The sequence below is a fragment of the Stenella coeruleoalba genome (assembly GCF_951394435.1).
Source record: "Stenella coeruleoalba genome assembly, chromosome: 3".
Classification (NCBI taxonomy): Eukaryota; Metazoa; Chordata; class Mammalia; order Artiodactyla; family Delphinidae; genus Stenella; species Stenella coeruleoalba.
Window position 1 is genome coordinate 86,641,106 of NC_137148.1, and position 17,105 is coordinate 86,658,210.

Consider the following 17,105-nt stretch of genomic DNA (forward strand, 5'->3'; position numbering starts at 1 on the left):
TTAAGCAACCACATAAAATTCATATTCATAATCTGCCACTTCATTAGGAAATTAAATAATTATATATCAATAGCTATGAAATTATCTGGCCACTGAGAGTGAAAATTTATACAAATTTCATGATAATACACCTACATCACATCACAACCAAATTGTTGTTTTGGAAATTGATTTTCAGCTTTATTCACTGAAAAAAAAGTAGAATCTTATAGGGGTGATACCTACTTTTAAACAACCTTTTTGTTCTACATGTTCTGACTCTAGAAAATTAATTCACAGTAAGTGGCATTCTTTTTTGCAGGGAGAAGAGGTGGCAGTATTTTAATAGACACAGTCTTTCAGTTTATATAGCCACAAAAATGTTGTGTTCAATACAGTCTTCCAGAGGGCAGGTGTCAGGTTTAACTTGTACCATAGTAAGAAGTTTAGTTAGGATGATCACATTATTTCATGATTAATTTTATTATACTAATTATAAGTTCAAATTCCTATTAGAAATCTTACCCTATAATACATGTTTTAGGGGAAATTTTTCTGAATATGATTGAATAATGTTACTTCTGTGAGCCATCAGTATGGAAGATTCTTTGGGTAACAGCTTTAAAATAAATTCTCCTTAAGTTCATGAGAAACCCCAACTTCACCTTTCTGGAGGAAATCATTATAGAAATTAAAAAGTTAAAATGATGTTAGAAAGCAAATGAAGACATTTGGTTACTTTGAGCAGATAATGAATTTTTAATATGAAATGTTTTGCCTACCCATTACACAAAGTGTTACCTTATCTAAGTTTCTTTGATTAAATGGCAGCATATAGTATTCGAATTGGTTTCTGGACAGTTTCATTATCATTCCTTAGAACATTAGGGAATGTATTAGATATATAATTCTTTGACCTTTTGAGTAACATATTGAATTCTAGAATGAAACGCAGTACAAGCAGCAGTAATTTTCTTTCATATTATCTAAGTTATATTGCATTTCATTTTTTTCCTTTTATCCTGATGAATCCTTAGGAAAGAATGAACATGCTGTGTACAAAAGACATGTAGAAAGCACTTCCCTTTAAGACAGAATACCTACCAATCAATCTTTAAATATCAGGCATAAAGGAGGGCCAGTAACTATATATAAGTGGCCAAAGTAGTAAAAGGGATGTGTGTCCAATGTTTAGATCACTGCTTCTCCAACTTTACAGTGCATGGGAAACACCTAGGATTTGGATAAAATCTGATTCAGTAGGTCTAGGGTGGGGCCCAAGAGTTTCCTCTTCTAACAAGCTCCCAGGTGATGCTAATGCTCTTAATCAATACATCATACTTTGAGAATGACTATTTTCAATCTCCCATTTACTAAATTTCAGCTATGTATGAACACTCTTCAGACTACAGAATATGCTAAAGGCTCTCATCAGCATCCTTGCAAGGAAGAGATGGTTTCCAGGTCAGTGCAAAAGTTTTCCCAAGTCCCTGTCAATCCGGGAGAAGCTTTCTATGAATCTTGCTGCAGGCTTTTTAGCACACTACAGCTCAGGAAGTCTCTCTTCCAGCCTAAATGCATGAACACTGCCACCAAAGTCACCGTTAACAAGCACATATTCAGTGATCCCTGTGTATGGGGAATAGTAACAAGAACACAATCAGAAAAGGAGCATGAGGAAGCCCCTGCTCTTGGGTTCTTAAATCCAGTTGCAGACATAGGAAATACACAAAAAGGAACAGCTATGAATGTGCCCCTGCCAACTGAAGAGGCATAGAGTACTTGAGGGTAAAGAAGAAAATAATAACTGAGGGGAGATGGTACTAATAAAGAAGAAGAGACACAAAGGAGGTGACTGGATATAGATCTTAAAGAAAGAGGGATACTTGGTAAAAAAAAAAAAAAAAAAAAAAAGGATCACTTCCCAAATATGTGTCTCTTTATAATGTATGTGCACTATTGTATTCTGAAAAATGCTGTACAATTTTACAGAGATGCACCTTCTCAAAAGATCCTGCTTAAATATTCTATTCATTCTATAACAGGGAAGCTCTAAAAGGAGAGATGAAATAGACTTCTTATTGAATGGGCACTTAAAAGTTATCAGACTTTTTCATGGTGCCAAAAATGAGTCTCCTTGGAGCATATTATCCTTCCCTTTATGAGGGAAGAGAGAGTATGCAAGGAAGATACAGAGACGTTAGTCAGTTTGAAGAAGGAGCTCAAATCCTTTAGGGAGAGGAAGGACTGATCTCAGTGACCAAAGTGAAGGAGACCAGGATGTGGACCAGAATGACGTGATAGGAGTTCTCTGGCAGAAAAAGACCCCAAAATACAAAAAGCGAAATCTACTCAGAGGAAATTGGGAGTTGGGTCTGGAAATTTGGGCTCCTCAGGCAATGTAATAGCTTATTTGTTTGGCTACTGATGGAATTATTATAGACCTAAACACCCTGGTATAGTTGTTTTGCTTGAAGAACAAATGGCTGAATTTAGGAAGATGAAGTAAAAGAAGCTATAATCCTGGCATCAGAGAGAGGTACCACTGTGCCTTGAGCAGCAGCAGAAGGAAGCCATTGTTCCTAGAACTCTACGTGACTGTTCTGTATACATTATGTGTCAGCAAAAGCAATCTTTGTAGTTGCTCTGTTCTCACCATACCGATTTTTAAAAGCAGTGTTTTACCCACCCACTTCCAATTAAATATGCTCCTGAAGTTTTTGAACAAATCAGACGTTCAGAGGAAGTCATTAAAATGAAGATAATTGGACTTCCTGCTAGTATGTCATGTATAATTAATTAGAAAAATTAAAAGGATAACATTGTAATTATATAAGTTTATAGAAATTACAATTCATTCATCCACAAATATACATTTAGTGACAGGCACAGTGCTAAGCACAAAGATTAAGAGGAGAACAAGAGAAACAAAGACCTTATTCTGACAGATTTTGCTGCCTTGAGAGCCAGTCTATAAGGCTAATCACAAAAAAGCTCCCAAGCGCTTATGGCCACCTGGGCTGAGTTGCTGCTGGACTAGAGCTAACGTGCTCACCTCCTATTGCCATGTAGAACAGTGGAGCCCTCAAGCACTTTATGAACTTTCTCCATCTAGATGAGTAGATTCTGCTAATCTTGGAAAAGGTGATATCCCGTATAGGAGAACATAGACCCACAGTCACTGCAGGAGGGAAAAGTGAAGGAGGGGGTATTAAGGTAACCACATGGCAGGCAGTATTTCAACTGCACGCCATATATATATATATATATATATATATATATATATATATATATATATGTATATATATATGATCCATTTTTAAAGAGTCAAGCAAAATCAGCATATGTGTCATTATGAAAACACCAGAGGACAAAGAACACATTGAGAGACCAATCTGCCTTAGAGCACGTTTAGTCCACACATAACTTAGTCACTGAGATAAACTGTGCATATTAAACTCTTTCATATTTACAATTTTTTTTCTTTCTCTGGCTGCTGCCATCAAATGATATCAAATGATTAGTGAACTCAAAGGCAGGTTTCAAAGACTTTTGAAACATTGGCCACTAAAGCACTTAATGACAGGCAGATGCTCAAAACTAATAGCACACTTCAAGTCACAATTTAACAAGTTTAAAATTAAATGGGCACGAATTATCTTCTGGGGATGGTGTGTCTAAAAACAATTTAAGACATGCAATTTTTCATCTTCTGTGTCTGGTTTATATTTTAAAAGCATATCAAGTAGCAGCAGATAAGGAGACATGATGTGTACTTTGGGTAAAATATTTGTTATATGCCAAGTTTCTACTCACTCTAAGTGACTTTCATAAAGGTATGTGCTGACAGTTGGATATTTATTTTACTATATTCAACCTCAAGATTTTGTCATTCAAGCTAAGTAGCATAAACTATTCTCCAAAGAATCTAATATATAATTCAGGCAAAGAGGTGGGTGTGGGAATGAAGAGGTGAGAAAAGATGGAGGAGAAGAAAAGAACATTTATTTAACTCCAAGCTAGGAAAACCATGGTGGAATTCCCAGACTCCTATACTTATTAGCAAGTTACATGAAATGTAACTTATCAGCAACGTGAATAATGAGACCAACTATGATAAGAATTTATTTACATTGCCAATAATCCTAACTAACATACTAGCTCCTTTCAGTAAGTGACACATTCTAATCATCACTTCAGAGAAGACTTGCAGAACATAGATACTAGCTTAAGCATCTCTTCTTGGCCTCCAAAATATTCCATTTACATTGAGAGTAAACTCAGTGTCAGGAGACAGTCTGTTATTTGCTTATTGACTTGGAAGCTTACACATTCTGCACAGCACAATGGTCAGCAGTGAGCAATCTAATTGATGGATTATGAATTCAGTTTTTGAAAGTTGGCTCTAATTTACGTTGTCCTGGGCAGAGCTATTGTTGTTGGTAGCCCCACTATTCTAGGGTCCCATTTGCCCCCTTTTACACTCACAAGTCTAGGTTATCCAGTACTATAAGCTGTCTATACTGCCCAAGTCCTCAACAGTAGCCAAGAGAATAATGTGTATATTGGTTAAGAGCATATACTTTTCAGCTAAACATAACTGTTCAAATCCTGGCTAAACGATGTTCTATGACATTCAGTAAGTCAGTTAATACATACATGCCTCAATATCTCAGCTGGACAAAAGGAATAATTATGTCTCAGAGGGCTAAGATGTGGATTAAATGGATTAATATATGTGAAGCGTTTAGCACAGTGCTTGGTACATAGTAAATGCTTGAGGAATGGTAACAACTTTTATTACAGCTTGTACTAAGCAGGCCGATGCCACTAATAAGACTTTAATTGCTTTACATTCCCATTACCTTTCATTCTAGCCTAAGTTTTATGCTACTTTCCCCAAAATTCTGTTCTCTGTTGACAGAAAAAAAAATCGTTCCTGATGATCAGAGAGTATGTCAAAGTGTTATGGTAGGCAATTTAGCAGTCGGAATCAAAATCCTTAAAAATGTACATAACTTTGGATTCAGCAAATTCATTGCTAGGAAATAAGCATGGAGGTCTATAAAGATTTTCTGTAGGAATATTTATTTAAGTATGTTTATAATAGTAAAGCTTTGGAAAACAACTAAATGTCCAACAATTCATCCTACCTTAAATAAATATGAAATACATAGCAGCATACTCTGAAGCCATTAAAATGATGTAGAGAAGAATATGAAGTGACATGGAAAGATGATCAATAAATAACAAACTGGGGCACATACTGTACTGTGATCCCAATTTTGTAAAATAAAATAAGATATGCAGAACTATGTCAATATTTAGCACAGGACAGGATTTATCTTGTTAAATGATTTTTGGAAATCCTAAGTGTAAAATGAGTATGTATTAATATTTATCCTCAAATAGTAAATTTTTTAAACATGCAAGTTCTCCAGAAAGTCCTTGCCAAGCATGAACCTAGCAGAGAGGTCTTTAGGCCACTGAAAGAAAGATACTGCTTTATTTTGTTGCCCAAACTATATTACCCCAAATCTTCAGCAACAGTTCCAAATCTAGCTCATTACTAATAAAGGTAGATAAATTCTATTGTCACATTTTACTCTGTATAAAATAGATATTCTTGGCAAATTTAACAAATGTTTTTCTCTCATGAAAAGACCTGTTGTATATCTTTAACTTAACACATTTATTCTAACCACTATCTTAAACTCATTTAAATTTAGATGCTCCTGTTATATTATTTAATCTAAGTCTAATGTTACCATACATAGAATATTTGAGAAATGTGATGAAGCGAGTTATAAGTCATATGAATGGCTATAATAGTTTCCCATTTTGGAGGGTTTCATGTTGTATCAAACACTGTCTTCCAACTCAACTTTCCCCTTCACTGGAACCTCTCTAATTGAGGCACAGTTCCATGGGGGAGAGTAGGATTAAGGCTTTGAAGGTCATAATCACTTTAAAAAGTCAGTATCTCATATGTACACACACGCACACACCATAAATAAGTGTATGAATATTCAACCAGGTTTAGCAATAATTCCGCAATAATTCCGCAAAAATTCCTTTAATGCTCCATTTGAAATTAACTTTATTTCAAAATAATTTTTGAAATTTATTTCTTATTCTTTTATTTCTTATTTTTCTTATTTTCTTATACTGGCCCTACTTTGCTAATGTGCTAAATGTTTGCTTAGCTTACCCATTGCATAAATCCAGCACAAAGCAGCCTGAATAATAAATTAGTAATGAATGCATAATCATAATTTTTGAAGGCTAGGTATTTGGGGGATAGTTAGAGGAAAAATCTCCCCAATGTCATGACATGCTGTTCAGTCTGTCATTTATCTCAATGTTCAAATATGAAATGGACTGTGAACGGGAGAATGATCACACAGAAAGGAAACAATTAAAGCCATGTCTTCCCTTCCTTTGCCAAAGTCAGCATTCACTTGGCCACTGTAAAGACAGTCACTTCTATGCCAACCAGCTACCCTCAAAGGGTTCCTTAGGGCTCCACATGCAGCTACTACTTCAAACCTGGAGGCCCTCAGATGACCCTGCTTTTGTCATGTTTTAGTAATTCTACTGAGGAGTAATATAATGTGAATTCATTCTTCAAAGCCCATCTGTCCACATTTGAATCTCAGCCTCACATCTTAATGACTATAGGATCTCTCTGTGCCTCAACTTCTTCATCTGTAACACAGAACTAATAATAGCACTTACTCCATAGGTTATTGTGAGGATACACAACACTTATAAAGTATTTCCTAAAAGATAGCAAGCACTTAGAATAAATGGGTAACTATTGGAGCGAGCAGAAGAGAGAGTGGTAAGAATTTAGGCATTAAGACAGGCAGGAGCCAGATCTCTTAAGGCTTTGAGGGCTGTAATATGAAGTTTGGATTTTTTTCTAAGTGTGATGTGACTCCATTGCAGATTGTGGGGTTAAGTTAAGATCATGTGTGCAAGCTATCTAGTCTACTGCCTGATATGTTAAAGGTATATGGTCATAATTACATGCTTAACACTCAACATGTGGAGATTTATATATTAATCTGACACCAAGCGGTCTGGCCAGAAGATTATTACTGCAGGTCATCTGAGACCAGGAACCTCCAGACCCAAGAGGAAGTCAGTTGGTGGACTCTGAGCCACACAACGCACAGCTAGAATGACCGATTGCTTTTCTAACAGCAGTAAGACATGGTGTAGTCATTTATCTGAGGATTCAGAGGTTGAGTTCAAGAAACTTGTCTATTTAAATAAGGTTTTTTTCCCAATCCTAGTACAAGCAAAGGTAAATTCCATAATGTGAACGTCTACTCCCTCAACATGAACAGCTCCACAGGACCAAAGAAAAAGTGTTCTCTCTCCTCAATTCTTTAACACAAAGTGGGCCTTGGGAATAGACCAGTGCTACTGCTTCTGCAAAGTTAAATTGCATTCCCATTTAACAAAAAGGTGCCTTATTAGAAGCAAAAGAATGGCTATTTAGAGTTATGCCAGCTACTGATGAAAACTAAATTGTGAGCCCAGGACAATTTGAACCTGCTGCGCACGAAGTCTAAACATAAGCAAGCTCCTCTGAAAGAGATGCAGGGCTCCTGGGCTGGTGCCACTCTGCATGTGAGAGGAGTGTCACCAAGCCGGGGGCTGGAGGATAGAATATGCCACGTGGATAGCAGACACAGCCCCTTGTTCCTTTCAAAACCAAACTTGTGAAATTCAGAAAGAAAAGGCAGCTCTGAGTTGCAGTACTTTAAAAGAGTACACATAAAACATTTTAATATAAAAATTATATGGAGTCTGACCAGCATATAAAGTAGAATCTGAGGGTATTTCATTCTAGAGGTTACAAAAGACTTTGGCCTCAGGAACAGTCTGAGAAGCAACACTTAGCACTTTGTATTAATAAATGAACCAGGATTCTGGATTACCAATAGCTAGAAATGTCTAAGTACAATTGATTACTGTTAATCTAAAGAGTAAACTTCAGTGTTAGAGAAATGTAAGCATTAAAGATATTCAGAAGACAAACATAGATGTAATATTATATAGATGAGAAGATAATGTAGATATTATATTTATTGGCTTGGCATTCATTATATTTTGTTAAGTATAAAAACAGGTTTAAGATCAGCATGTATTTTATAATCCCATTTTTAGAAAATATACTTCATATAGATTTGAGTGAAGGAAAGTCTGAAAGGAGACACATTAAATTATTAACTGCTCTTACCTCTTAGAAATGGTATATCTGATTTTTTTCATTTTTTTCTATTACATGGGATTTTTATAATGATAATATGTGCACATATTTATATTATATAGCTAAAACCACAAACTTTACATAACATGATAGATGAAGACTAGTCTAAACTATCCAAGGATTTTGGAAACTTGAATTCCCAGAACAAACAAACAGGTTCACAATAGATTGAAATGCCTAATTGTTGCAGCATGAAAATATCTTAAGAATCCATTTAAGGCAACACTGAATGCAGACTCCTTCATTTCTTATTACTGTGCATCGAGCCTAGCACTGAATTAGAGATGACTTGCTATGGGGAGGATAGCAGCTGGCTGGCTGGACAGCATGCTCTTCTGACCATCTTGAGGGAAATGCTGTTACTGACAATGCTGGGAAACACATGGAGTCTAAGCCCAGGCAAAAGACCTGGATCAAGGCCAGCGAGTTCTTCTTCCCCTGATATCCGGTGAATGCTAAATTAATACTTGCTGAATGACTGACTATTTAACCAAGATGTAATTGGAGAAACCTTAGACATTGCAACAGATGTACTTCTCCGGCAGTATGCCTTAGAGAGCTTTGTGATTTCACAGGCACCTGCCCATGCATGACACAATCACATGCTTTGCATCTCAGGCTCAACTCTGAATGGCTTAAGTCAGTCTGGTATCAATGAGACACTGTAGTTATGTCCACATCTTTTAGAACTCCACATCTGAGTATTGCTTACATACCAAAGTGTGTTAATCCAAAATTCATGTGCCCATTGTTCAAACACAGTCATTTCTCCCCCCAAACAGACTTCTGTTGCAGCACAGTAAGAAGCCTCCTTTCAGGATTCCAGAAGGATACTGTAAATGTACAGCAGTATTATGCATTATGACGTACCTCTTAGAAAACCAACTTTACTTTTACTTATATAAATTTCTTGCCCTTTAAATATAAAAAATAACAAAATTAAAATGTTTTTTAAAAAATAAAACAAGCAATATAGAAGTATATAACAAAAAGAGTAAAACGTCCCCTCACTTACCCAGGACTTCCACTACCCTGTAATATGCCTTTGTACGAATTTAAAATAGGCACCACTACCCTGTAAGATGCCTTTGTGTGAATTTAAAATAAGCACCCCTTTCTCAAGACAAAAAGCAAACATTTAAATTAGTGCTTTCTCATACAGCCTTAACAGTATACATGCTTAGGTGATGCCTGTGTGAGGTTTGGACAAGGAGTGTCCATGCCAACATCCATGTAGGTAAGGACGTGTTTTGTCTGCTGTCTTGAGTATGTGTGTGAGCACACATACCAGGCTGGCTCTCCTTCCCTGCTCCAGCACTCAATCAAAACGCCCAGAATCACCAGACACTGAATCCTACACAGATGCCCACACACTCTCTTATAAGTTAAAGTATGTGTACAATGTGGCTGATGGCCACATAGATACAGCTCCCTTGACAGCTACACAACTTGAACAAATGTATGCATTCACACAGGGCCTATCCAGTCCTCTTGCTCACCCCAGTCCAGTTTGCCAGATATAACAGCACTCTACATGTGGCAGAAGTCATTTTTAATTTGGAAATTAATGAGAGAATGCATTTAGAGGCTCTCTTTTGTATATGTAAAGTTCCACTGGACCTACATTAAGGAAGGATGTATTCTCTACTATGATATCCTTGAAAGTTTAAATGCCACAGTGCAGTTTCAAATGCAGATGTTAATACAGCTTATACTTTCCCTACCTATACTTGAAAACACTCTTGTAAACTCAAGGGAAACTTTTCCATTCTATATTCAAATGGCAATAGGGAGATTTTATAATACATGTCTGTATCAAATTTGGTGTGAAAATGTGTTTTATGGAACTTGTGAAAACTCACATTTGTGGCATCTTTCTAAATAGGACCATGCAGAGCACATTTTATACCCACCAGGTTCTTACACTTGAGCTCTCTAAATGACAGCATATGGATTTCAGATCAAATTAAATAAAATGCTTAGGGTCTTCTTTCCATGCATTCTAAGATGCTGTTTTCAATAGGAGTACAAGAGCTTAACACTGCATTTCTGTATGAATAAAATGAACTCTGTATGAATAAAACAGATAATAAATGTTTTGTTTTAGCTGTCTTTCCACTAAAACCTCAGAACTAGTTTCAGATATATTTTACATATGTAAAGAATTACTGAAATAAATTCTGTAAAATTTACTTCTCTATGTACTATGTATGAAATCCAAGAATTTTTGTTTGTTGGTTTCTGTTTCATTGTTTTCTTGAAATAACCTCGTTATCATCAACAAAAAAGTTTGGGTTAAAACTGCAGCAATATAATAAAGAGAAACCCATACAATTAATTTTAAAGAAAAAAATAGCTGAATTTTTTTTTCTAGTCACTTGTTCAGGACAGGATTGATCTTAGATCAAATTCTGAAGGAGACCTTTTCTCCCCACAGTCTCCTCACTAACTCCCCACACCATTCTTGCCATGATTTTCCTTCTCTCTCCCTCCTGTTCCCCTAACCCTTCTGCTCACCCCCCCTTTCTCAAACATTGCTCCCTCCTTGTTTCCTAAGGGCTCTGATTTACGCCAGCTAATTTCGTAAACTAATTTAGGTTGAGGCAACCTTAATGAGCCAAAATATGTTACTGCTCCAACAACATTTAGTTATATTTATCAGTGGCCAAAATCGGTTATCACCCAAAAAAGGGAGTAATGTTTGGAATTTGGAGTCTTCCAAAAGTCTAAGAGGAGAGTGACATAAGGGCGAAGACTCTTCAGCACTCTTCAGTTTATCCTATGCAGACACATATTGAATTTAGAACATCTTCATGGACACATCTGTATTTTCCAACTCAGGAAAGGCACTGCTACTTAAAAATCACAGCCAGAGACTCATCTTCAGAGCAAAAGAGAGATTGGAGGACTTCTACGCATTAGAAATTGGTCCAGCAGACACAACTAGTGAAAGAAGGCTGATTTTCACAGGTGGGCATTCTGTACCATTTTTGGCTAGTAACTGAAATAGATTGGGGATTTCTCTGGTGGCACAGTGCCAATGCAGGGGACACGTGTTCAAGCCCTGATCTGGAAAGATCCCACATGCCGCGGAGCAACTAAGTCCTGTGTGCCACGCTACTGAGCCTGAGCTCTAGAGCCCGCGAGCCACAACTACTGAGCCCACGTGCCACAACTACAGAAGCCCATGCACCTGGAGCCCATGTTCTGCATCAAGAGAAGCCACCTCAATGAGAAGCCTGTGCCTCGAAACGAAGAGTAGCCCACACTCACTGTAACTAGAGAAAGCCCGCGCGTAGCAACAAAGACCCAATGCAGCCAAACAGAGATAAATAAATTAGGGTTTCCCTGGTGGCGCAGTGGTTGAGAGTCCACATGCCGATGCAGGGGACATGGGTTCGTGCCTCGGTCTGGGAGGATCCCACATGCCGCGGAGCGGCTAGGCCCGTGAGCCATGGCCGCTGAGCCTGCGCGTCTGGAGCCTGTGCTCCACAACGGGAGAGGCCACAACAGTGAGAGGCCCGCGTACCGCAAAGAAAATAATTAACTATTTCTTTAAAAAGGAAATAGATTGGACCCTTTTTCTGACTCTAATCCTAAATTCATAGAAATCTGGCAACTCCAGTCTGAGTGCTGGAGAAGCTATTTACTAAATGATACCCCAGTGTCCTGGAAGCAGGAATGTTTCTCCCAAAGCCCCAAATTTACATCTAGGTATTTCTTGACTTGGTACCTCTTGTTAAATAGAAATGATGGAAATACCAGTTTCTCTTGGAATCCTAATATCAGTATTTCCTATTTTATTTCAATTATTGTCCAAAATTTGACTACCAACGCTTAGAACTCAGTAACGCTAGGTAAGGTTGAAACTGAAAAATTCAGATGTCTGACTCTGTATACCCATATTCATAGGAAAAGACTTATTCTTTATTTACCTTCATATTTATAACTAAAACCTAAGTTGTGACCCCTGCATTATCCAGTCAGTGCATGGAGTAGAATTCAAGGGAGCAAAATCTAGCTGTTAAATAATTTAAAAGGAAATCCAATATTTATTTCAGGTTTTAAAAGAACATTAAGGGGGATACAATTTTTAGCTTGCCGAAACATTTTGCCCAGTATATTTTTCCAAGACCCATTTTTTTGTAAACCATCGCTACCTTAGAAGCCATCATCTTACAAAACTCCAGGGTTTTTTTACACACCTTTTATTCTGCTCTCTCACAATTTCCCTCTCCTTGCTCTCCATTATAATAAGTTCCTCTCCCAGCTTAGTGCCCCCAACTTCTACACCACATCTCTACTCTTGTTTCAAGCTTTCCCTTCTCCTGATTGTGCAGCAAAAAAAAAATATTCAGAAACAAGGGTGCCAGAGGGTGGGTACACTCACAAGTTAAATATATGTATATATATATTCTAAAACATCTTATGGAAAAAAACCCAAAAGAACTTTTTGGCCAACTATATATATATATCTATATAGATATATATAGATATATTGATATATATTCCCTTTCTCTATTCTTAAAATGCATAAACTCAGTGCAATCCAAGAAACGCAGTCTCTCAGGGCAGAAATTCAAGTCAATCGCTGTCTTCAAACTTGCTCATTATACATCAGCCATTTGCTCCTAAACAAGTTGTATTACTATTTCCACTTACAAAGCACTTTTCACTTTTCCAATTACTCTCTCATCTATCATTCAGTAATATTGTGAAGAGGAAAAGCAGATGCTGTCACCTGTGAAAGACCAGGCAACACTTGCACAGAGAGGCCCTATGACATTTAAGCAGACACAGAGATGGAATTCATATTCTACCCAATGAGATTATCCCTTTCAGCTTAACTCTTATGTGGAAGTTCCTTTTGTTATTTTCCTTCAAGGATAATTATACCCCACTCATCATCAAGAAGAGGTCATGAAAGCAGAGAGCAAAGAGATACCAAAGCCCATCCTGATCAAAAATGTTAACTGTTCTTATTAAAAACATAAAAGGACTACTCAGAAATACCATTGATATAAATCATGCACCGAGAGTGAACTTTAGGTAAATAAATAAGCAAATTCTTAGAATGTTTTTAATCAACAAAGCCATATTGTGCATGCCATACCAAAGATGATCATCAGTCACAGAATTACCCAAGAAGAAATTAAGGACTAGACTATAGGAAAGACAACGTTTGACTAAGCCACTCATGGCTAAAGTTTTCCGCCAATCCCTAATGGAGAAAGCACAGACAGTTTTATCAGAACTTGAGAGTATATTGATTTAAAAACAAGTAACTCTAGACTCCCTATTGCAAAAACACCACAATCACAACTAGCTGCTAGAGAATCATCAACAGGAAGACACTGGAATTCACCAAAAAAGATACCCCACATCCAAAGACAAAGGAGAAGCCACAATGAGGCAGTATGAGGGGTGCAATCACAGTAAAATCAAATCCCATAACTGCTGGGTGGGTGACTCACAGACTGGAGAACACTTATACCACAGAAGTCCACCCACTGGGGTGAAGGTTCTGAGCCCCACATCAGGCTTCCCAACCTGGAGGTCCTGCAATGGGAGGAGGAATTCCTAGAAAATCAGACTTTGAAGGCTACTGGGATTTGATTGCAGGACTTTGACAGAACTGGGGGAAACAGAGACTCCACTCTTGGAGGGCACACCCAAAGTAGTGTGTGCTTCGGGACCCAGGGGAAGGAGCAGTGACCACAGGGGATACTGAACCAGACCTACCTGCTAGTGTTGGGGGGTTTCCTGCAGAGGTGGGGTGTGGCTGTGGCTCACCGTGGGGACCAGGACACTGGCAGCAAAAGCCCTGGGAAGTACTCCTTGATGTGAGCCCTCTCAGAGTCCACCATTAGCCCCACCAAAGAGCCCAGGTAGGCTCCAGTGTTGGGTTGCCTCAGGCCAAACAACCAACAGGGAGGGAACACAGACGCACACATCAGCACACAAGCGAATTAAAGTTTTACTGAGCTCTGCCCACCAGAGCAACAGTAAGCTCTACCCACCACCAGTCCCTCCCGTAGGGAAATTTGCATAAGCCTCTTAGATAGCCTCATCCACCAGAGGGCAGACAGCAGAAGCAAGAACTACAGTCCTGCAGCCTGTGGAACAAAAACCACATTCACAGAAAGAGAGACAAGATGAAAAGACAGAGAGCTATGTACCAGATGAAGGAAGAAGATAAAACCCCAGAAAAACAACTAAATGAAGTGGAGATAGGTAAAATTCCAGAAAAAGAATTCAGAATAATGATGGTGAAGATGATCCAGGACCTCAGAAAAAGAATGGAGGCAAAGATCGAGAAGATGCAAGAAATGTTTAACAAAGACCTAGAAGAATTAAAGAACAAACAAACAGAGATGAACAATACAATAACTGAAATGAAAACTACACTAGAAGAAATCAATAGCAGAATAACTGAGGCAGAAGAATGGATAAGTGACCTGGAAGACAGAATGGTGGAATTCACTGCTGCGGAACAGAATAAAGAAAAAAGAATGAAAAGAAATGAAGACAGCCTAAGGAACCTCTGGGACAACATTAAACGCAACAACATTCTCATTATAGGGGTCCCAGAAGGAGAAGAGAGAGAGAAAGGACCCGAGAAAATATTTGAAGACATTATAGTGGAAAACTTCCCTAACATGAGAAAGGAAATAGCCACCCAACTCCAGGAAGCGCAGAGTCCCATACAGGATAAACCCAAGGAGAAACATGCCGAGACACATAGTAATCAAATTGGCAAAAATTAAAGAAAAGAAAAATTATTAAAAGCAGCAAGGGAAAAATTACAAATAACATACAAGGGAACTCCCATAAGGTTAACAGCTGATTTCTCAGCAGGAACTCTACAAGCCAAAGGGATTGGCATGATATACTTAAAGTGATGAAACAGAAGAACGTACAAACAAGATTACTGTACCTGGCAAGGATCTCATTCAGATTCGATGGAGAAATCAAAAGCTTTACAGACAAGCAAAAGCTAAGAGAATTCAGCACCACCAAACCAGCTTTACAACAAATGCTAAAGGAACTTCTCTAAGTGGGAAATGCAAGAGAAGGTAAGGACCTACAAAAACAAACCCAAAAGAATTAAGAAAATGGTCATAGGAACATACATATCGATAATTACCTTAAACGTGAATGGATTAAATGCTCCAACCAAAAGACACAGGCTTGCTGAATGGATACAAAAACAAGACCCATATATATGCTGTCTACAAGAGACCCACTTCAGACCTAGGGACACATTCAGACTGAAAGTGAGGGGATGGAAAAAGATATTCCACGCAAATGGAAATCAAAAGAAAGCTGGAGTAGCAATACTCATATCAGATAAAATTGACTTTAAAATAAAGAATGTTACAAGAGACAAGGAAGGACATTACATAATGATCAAGGGATCAATACAAGAAGAAGATGTAACAAATATAAATATTTATGCACCCAACATAGGAGCACCTCAATACATAAGGCAACTGCTAACAGCTATAAAAGAGGAAATCTACAGTAACACAATAATAGTGGGGCACTTTAACACCTCAGTTTCACCAATGGACAGATCATCAAAATGAAAATAAATAAGGAAACAGAAGCTTTAAAAGACACAATAGACCAGATAGATTTAATTGATATTCATAGGACATTCCATCCAAAAACAGCAGACTACACTTTCTTCTCAAGTGTGCATGGAACATTCTCCAGGATAGATCACTTCTTGGGTCACAAATCAAGCCTCAGTAAAGTTAAGAAAATTGAAATCATATCAAGCATCTTTTCTGACCACAATGCTATGAGATTATAATTGAATTACAGGGGAAAAAAATTACAAATACATGGAAGCTAAACAATACATTACTAAATAACCAAGAGATCACTGAAGAAATCAAAGAGGAAATCAAGAAATACCTAGAGACAAATGACAATGAAAACACGATGATCCAAAACCTATGGGATGCAGCAAAAGCAGTTCTAAGAGAGAAGTTTATAGCTATACAAGCCTACCTCAAGAAATAAGAAACATCACAAATAAACAATCTAACCTTACACCTAAAGGAACTAGAGAAAGAAGAACAAACAAAACCCAAAGTTAGCAGGAGGAAAGAAATCATAAAGATCAGAGCAGAAATAAATGAAATAGAAACAAAGAAAACAATAGCGAAGATCAATAAAACTAAAAGCTGGTGCTTTGAGAAGATAAACAAAATTGATAAACCATTAGCCAGACTCATCAAGAAAAAGAGGGAGAGGACTCAAATCAATAAAATTAGAAATGAAAAAGGAGAAGTTACAATGGACACCACAGAAATACAAAGCATCCTAAGAGACTACTTTAAGCAACTCTGTGCCAATTAAATGGACAACCTGGATGAAATGGACAAATTCTTAGAAAGGTATAACCTTCCAAGACTGAACCAGGAGGAAATAGAATATATGAACACACCAATTACAAGTGATAAAATTGAAATTGTGATTAAAAATCTTCCAACAAACAAAAGTCCAGGACCAGGTGGCTTCACAGGTGAACTCTATCAAACATTTAGAGAATAGCTAATACCCATCTTTCTCAAACTGTTCCAAAAAATTGCAGAGGAAGGAACACTCCCAAACTCATTCTATGAGGCCATCATCACCCTGATACCAAAACCAGACAAAGATATCACAAAAAAAGAAAATTACAGACCAATATCACTGATGAATATCGATGCAAAAATCCTCAGCAAAATACTATCAAACAGAATCCAACAGCACATTAAAAGGATCATACACCATGATCAAGTGGGGTTTATTCCAGGAATGCAAGGATTCTTCAATATAGGCAAATCAA

General features: G+C 37.5%; 1 long non-coding RNA gene across 1 annotated transcript in view; it reads left to right on the top strand.

Annotated features, from left to right (window-relative positions):
- LOC307184363 overlaps nt 1-1,483 on the top strand; it is a 422,536-nt gene extending 421,053 nt beyond the window's left edge. Inside the window, exon 4 of the long non-coding RNA XR_013827716.1 lies at nt 1,364-1,483. This is a non-coding gene — a long non-coding RNA (uncharacterized lncRNA). The remainder of the gene's footprint in view (nt 1-1,363) is intronic.
- Nucleotides 1,484-17,105: the final 15,622 nt, after the last annotated feature.